The sequence below is a fragment of the Lactuca serriola genome, chromosome 4, assembly GCF_051521515.1.
Source record: "Lactuca serriola cultivar US96UC23 chromosome 4, Lser_US96UC23_V15, whole genome shotgun sequence".
NCBI classification, from domain to species: Eukaryota; Viridiplantae; Streptophyta; class Magnoliopsida; order Asterales; family Asteraceae; genus Lactuca; species Lactuca serriola.
Window position 1 is genome coordinate 327,185,054 of NC_136411.1, and position 6,649 is coordinate 327,191,702.

The window sequence follows — 6,649 nt, forward strand, 5'->3', positions numbered from 1 at the left end:
CTTAATCTATTAAGTGTTCACATCCAAAATGTAGGTCCAGGTCCTTTAAGACCTCCTAATCCATAAAGTCACAAACTTTATGTGTTTGCATGCATGGTTGGGGGCAAAACATGATTTTGGTCCTTTAACAAGCTTTATGACCATCAAACACTTGCATGGTTGTGGCTTAGCCATCAAGGTATGATTTTTATGACTCTTAGTGCCTCTAAGAGCCCAAAAGGACAACTCTTATGGTCTGAAATCATCAAGATGAAAGAAGCTTCAACAATGGAGTCCAAAAAGTGACATTAAACACTCCTATACACAAATCTAAGCATGCAATTGTCAAGTTTGGAACTTGATACCTCAAAAGAGTCAGAAATGATGCCAATCTCCTGGATCTACAAGCTCCTCTTGAATCCTTGCCTCTTCCTCAACCTCCTTTTCTTTTAAGAACACCAAAATCACACAAAGAAGCTCTTAAGTGGCAAAAATACACAAGAGTGGCTTAGGGTTTTCGAGGTGGCTGCTTAAGGGTGATACGAAGGCTGGTCCAAGGACATAAGGTCCTTTAAATAGGGATCAAACCCTAAAATTTAGGGTTTAGGACCTGCGTGCGTACGCTACGGGCGTACGTGCATGGCCTCCCCGCCCAATTATCTTGAGTACGCTGAGCCTACCTGGCATGGTATGCCTCGCATAATGCCATTCTCAGCTCAATTCTTGAAGCCCAATTGTCCTGGCCCAAACCAAAACAACCCATTATTCAATAAGATAAATAATATTAATACCTGGTAAATCCCGGATGCTACATACAAGGCTCAGAATAGTCAATAAAGTAAAATACTTAGTGTATTTAGAAGGATCAGAATAGCCATCAAATTAAAATACTTAGTGTATTCACAAGGCTAAAAACAAGCCACATTATACCCAATACATTGGGACGGTTTACATCAGTATCCGACACTCCTGTAGGTATAACAATCGACGTAATCCCTTCCGCCCATCGACTAAAAGCAATCGCCCATCACTACATGGCAATCTTACGCTTGAATAACAACAATAACAGGAGTTCAAAACAAAACATTATACACAAGATACAGCAGATTGCAAGCAAAAACAACAACAATGAGTGTAAGCAAACACCATTCATACTAGCAAACACTGAAGAGTTATTACAAACAAGGCCAAGAATGCCACCACTACCAAACACTACCAAACCATGCAACAACAAGTAACAAAAGCTTCATATATTTCTTTCACACATCGAGGGGCAGTACACAGTATGAAAGTACCTTAAGAATCAACTGGGTCGTCACCACCATTGCCATTGCCTTCCACCACCGTGCCATCATCATCAGCACCACCATCACCACCATTTTCACCGCCACTATCGTTGTTGCCACTGACATCCCCACCAGATCCCTCAATTAGCATGTCTTCAGGAACTTCATCAACCTCATACAGAGAACAAAGCTGATGCATAACCATCATATCCAAATGTCCCAAGCCCAAAAGAGAAGCATGATCCATAGTGGAAAAATCAAACAGGACATCATTGAGACTAGTGGTGTGACTGGATCGGGAATCACTAGCATTGGGATCATAAGAACTGGAGTCTATCTCAGCTTTCAACCCGTTGTGGCCAGATTCATCACCGGCGACGACTGAGGCATGCTTGATCCGACTAACAGTACTGGTGAACTTCGGATGCTCAATTAGCCTGTTCATGATGCGCACAACCCTCACCTGTAAAAGCCAGTCCCGGTCGTGAAGAAAATCCTCTGCCTCAGTTCGAGCCTCCTCGAGGAGCTTATCACGGTAAAAGACATCACACTCTAGACTCACATTTTGAATCATGAGCCCCTCATTAGCCTGGGTCAAGGAGTCTACTTTTGATTCCAAGGTAGACTGAATTTCTTCCCCAGTAGTTTTCTCCGAAGCAAGTAGGGCACACCTTCGGTCAAAACCATGGACATCCTTCTCGAGATCAGCAATCTGACATTTCAGTTCGACCTCATGAGCACCACAACCTGTATGGGAAGTTTCCATCTCGTTAAGCAGTTAGATGCGACGGGAACCATCAACCAGATAAAACATGGCTTGGGCAGCAGCATATGACATGTTATGATCCAAGGCAGAGCTGCCCATGGCCTCCATATCGGTAACGACAGTAGGTGGAAATGCATGGCGAGTAAATTCAACAGCATTGGTGCGGACAGACAAATAAGAATCATTCTGCAAACTCCAAGCAGGAACAAACACATTAGATCCAAGATCACTCCAGGAAACCCTTCGCGGAGCGGGGTTTGATGCTACTCAGGACCCACGGGACCCCTGGAGGGAGAAAGATCAGAAGAAGATAATGATGGGTTTTATGCATAAGAACAATCATATGTGCTCATACAAACCCTAATGCTTGGATCTAGGTTTCTCTATTGTACATGCAATGAATCCAAGACTTATAAAAGCTAATCTAGCATACATATATCAAAACTAACATATAGAAACAGATCTAGATGTTTACCTCTTCAATGGAAGCTTGATTCTTCTTTCTTGGAGCTTAGAGTCACAATTGTAACTCCTCTAATGGCTTACAAACACCACAAGCAAGAAGGCAACTATATGAGAGAGGTGGGAGGATGATAAATTCGGCTCTAGGGTTCCCTTAGAAGCAAGTGGCCGAATTTGGGAGCTAGGGGTCCCTATTTATACTGCTGGATGCTACGGTTTCAGTCAAAACCCTAATGGACAGCTTATTGACCAAGCAGCCCATGGAACCTTCTGGAATAAGGCCTATAGACGAAATTTTGATGGATCCCATCATAATTTCGTTCACCCTTTGATTCATTAGGTGTCCTCAGTCCAAAACTCAACTATCATACATTTGACACTTTATACCCCTTTATTTAATTAATCTATTTTAGTTACCAAATTAATTCCTAATTAATTTATGACCAATACTAATTAAATAATATGATTTCTCTTTTAATATATTATTCTTATAATATATTAATAAATCATAATATTCTCTCTCTCTCTCTCTCTCTCTCTCTCTCTCTCTTTCTCTTTAAATTACCTTGTCAAGTTGTTTTGGTGAAGGCAACCCAAAAGGACCATGCACAATCGGGTCAAGTACATACCAAATATAGTTACGGGCTTAGACACTAATCCAACAGTCTCCCACTTGGATAAGTCTAGTAACTATATCTCACATATGACTTCAGAATCCGATTAGCAATCATAGCTCTTATACTTCGTTGTCAACTCTGATCAACAACTTGTCCTTCAGATAAGGGATCGTATAATCCTCTGTTGTAGATATCATGCCGACAATTCTTATTGTCCATCATTTGTTCCTCGATTTCTGATTTGTTCGACATAGAATTTAGTTGAACACATCAACTTCGTTTTGACCGTGCCCGACACATAAGTCAAACCAAATCATCAAGTGACCAAGATATCACTTTTATTCTCATATAATAAAAGGAACAGATCAACTTCGACTCATATGCATCTATTATTTACTAATTGAATCATGTACAACAATGTGTTTTATAACATCAAGTTACTAATGCGTTTACACATCATCAATGCATAACCAACCAGCAAACAACAATCATATCTCTAAGTTTTAAGACTATATGATATTATCACTTTGCGATCACTTAATGTAAAACACCACAAAGTGATACCAGCAAACATGGGTTTATTTCAATGCTCAAATCATATTCATAAGCACTCATGAACTTTGCACCAAACCTTTGCTATGCCCAAAACCTTTTAGACAATCTACAAACAATTCATGACAGTCTTCATTCACATCTACTTCCAAAATATGAACGACTGTGGACTGTTCGAATAATCCTATCATTCAGGAAGTCAAAACATGCAAAATTGAAAAAATAGATAAATAACCAACACAAGATAGTAGCTTTACTCATAAATAACACAACTTTATTTATTCATCAAATGTCAAGTACAAACTATCTATTACACATTTCCTATCTAATCCAAACTTATATCATCCTTCAGCCCAATGCTCCTAGCGTGCTGAAAGTGTTTGACCCTACTCAGTCCCTTCGTAAGGGGATCTGCTGGGTTTTCTTCTGATGGTACCCTCTTCACAACGAGGAGTCCCTCTTCTACCCAATGTCTGATAAAATGGTATTTTCTGTCGATATGTCAAGATCTACCATGATCTCTTGGTTCCTTGGTTAAGGCAACCGCTCCTTCATTATCATAGAAAATTTCCATTGGCTCTTTTATGGATGGCATAAATCCAATGTCTCCAATGAAGTTCTTCAACCATATAGCCTCCTTTGACGCTTCGCTCGCCGCAATGTACTCTGATTTGCACGTTGAATCAGCTACGGTCTCCTGCTTGGAACTTTTCCAAGTCACTGCTCCTCCATTTAGGGTAAAGACCCAGCCTGACTGCGATCAATAATTATCCCGATCCGTCTAAAAACTAGCGTCACTATAACCTCGTACCCTTAAGTCATCACTCCCACCGAGGACTAGAAACCATTCCTTGGTCCTTCATAGGTACTTAAGAATATTCTTCACTGCAATCCAATGAGCTCTACCAGGGTTCCCCTGATATCTGTTGACCATGCTCAAAGCGAAGGCCACATCAGGGCGAGTACAAGTCATAGCGTACATGATAGAGCCTACTGCGGAAACGTAAGGTACTCAGCTCATATCAACTATCTCTGCTTCTGTACTCGGGCTCTGAGTCTTACTCAGCTTGGTATTGCTTTTGATTGGCAACCCCCCTTTCTTGGAATTTACCATACTAAACACTTTAGTACCTTATCCAAATATGTATCCTGACTGAGTCCTATCAATCTCTTTTCCCTGTTTCTTACTATCCTTATTCCCAGAATATAAGCAGCCTCTCCGAGGTCCTTCATAGCGAAACATTTCCCAAGCCAGGACTTGACCTCCTGTAAGGTTGGGACATCGTTTCCTATGAGCAGTATGTCGTCAACATACAATACGAGGAAGCTCACTATACTTCCATTGTCTTTGACATATGCACAAGATTCATCTTCGCTTCGCAGAAATCCAAACTCTTTAACTTTCTCGTCAAAACAAAGATTCCATCTGCGAGACGCTTGTTTCAATCCATAAATGGATTTCTCAAGCTTGCACAATCTATTTGGATGCTTCGCATCGACAAAACCCTCTGGCTGATTCATGTAAACATCCTCAGCCAACTTTCCATTAAGGAAAGTGGTTTTCACGTCCATCTGCCATATTTCATAATCATGAAACCCAGCTATTGCGAGCATTACCCTAATAGACTTTATCTTCGCAACTGGTGAGAAGGTCTCATCATAGTCAACTCCGGGAGTTTGAGTAAAGCCCTTCGCAACCAATCACGCTTTATAAGTATGCACTTTCCCATCCATTTCCGTCTTCTTCTTGAAGATCCACTTGCACCCGACTGTCTTACGACCCGGTACATTATCAACCAAATTCCAAACTTGGTTGTCGTACATGGACTGAATCTTGCTGTCCATTGCCTCCATCCATTTAGCAGACTCCGGTCCTGCCATGGCTTCCTTGTAGCTGCTAGGTTCGTCTAAATTTACTAGTGTACTATCACTAATAAATGTTTCCCCTTCAGTAGTAATATGAAATCCATACAACTGGGGTGGAACACTAGCCCTAGTGGAACGTCGGATAGGTAAGGATTCGTCAACAGGTTCAACAAGAGTTTCCTCCTCAGGTTGAGTGCCAGTGTCATAGGTTCCTTCATCTTTTTGCTCTTGAATCTCATCAAGATCAGTTTGCCTCCCACTGTCCTCCTGGCTTATCAATTCCCTTTCTCGGAAAAGTCCTCTTCTAGCAACGAAGACAACATTGTCATTCGGTCTATAGAAAAGATAGCCAAAAGACTTCTGTGGATAGCCGATGAAATAACACTTCTCACTACGAGGTTCGAGCTTGTCGTGAGTCTCTCATCTTATGAAAGCCTCGCAACCCCAAACCTTAATATGTGCCAACGAGGGAGCTTTCCCTGTCCACATCTCGTGAGGAGTCGTGGTAACCTGCTTGGTGGGAACTAAGTTTAGGATATGGGTGGCAGTCTCTAAGGCGTAACCCCAGAAAGCTATTGGTAACGAATTCCGACTCATCATAGAACGAACCATGTCCAACAAGGTCCGATTACGTCTCTCAGCCACACCTTTCAATTGTGGCGTTCTTGGAGGCGTCAATTGCGAAACAATTCCGCATCTTTTAGATAGTCGTGAAACTCAAGACTTAGGTACTCTCCTCCTCAGTCTGACCGAAGCATCTTGATTCTCTTTCCCAGTTGATTCTCCACTTCATTCTTAAACTCTTTGAACTTTTCAAAGGTTTCTGACTTTTTCTTGATTAAGTAGATATATCCATATCTGCTATAATCATCCGTAAAAGTCACGTAGAAGCGGCAAGCATCCCTTGTGGTGGATCTAAAGGGCCCACACACATCGGTGTGTATGAGATCCAATAGACCCTCACCCCTTTCACAAGTGCCAGTAAAGGGTGACTTGGTCATCTTCCCAAGTAAACAAGATTCACACATGTCATTGTCCCTAAGGTTGAATGACTCCAACAGGAGTTGGGCTATGCGTTTCTTGTTGACATGGCCAAGGCGACAATGCCACAAGAATGCTTT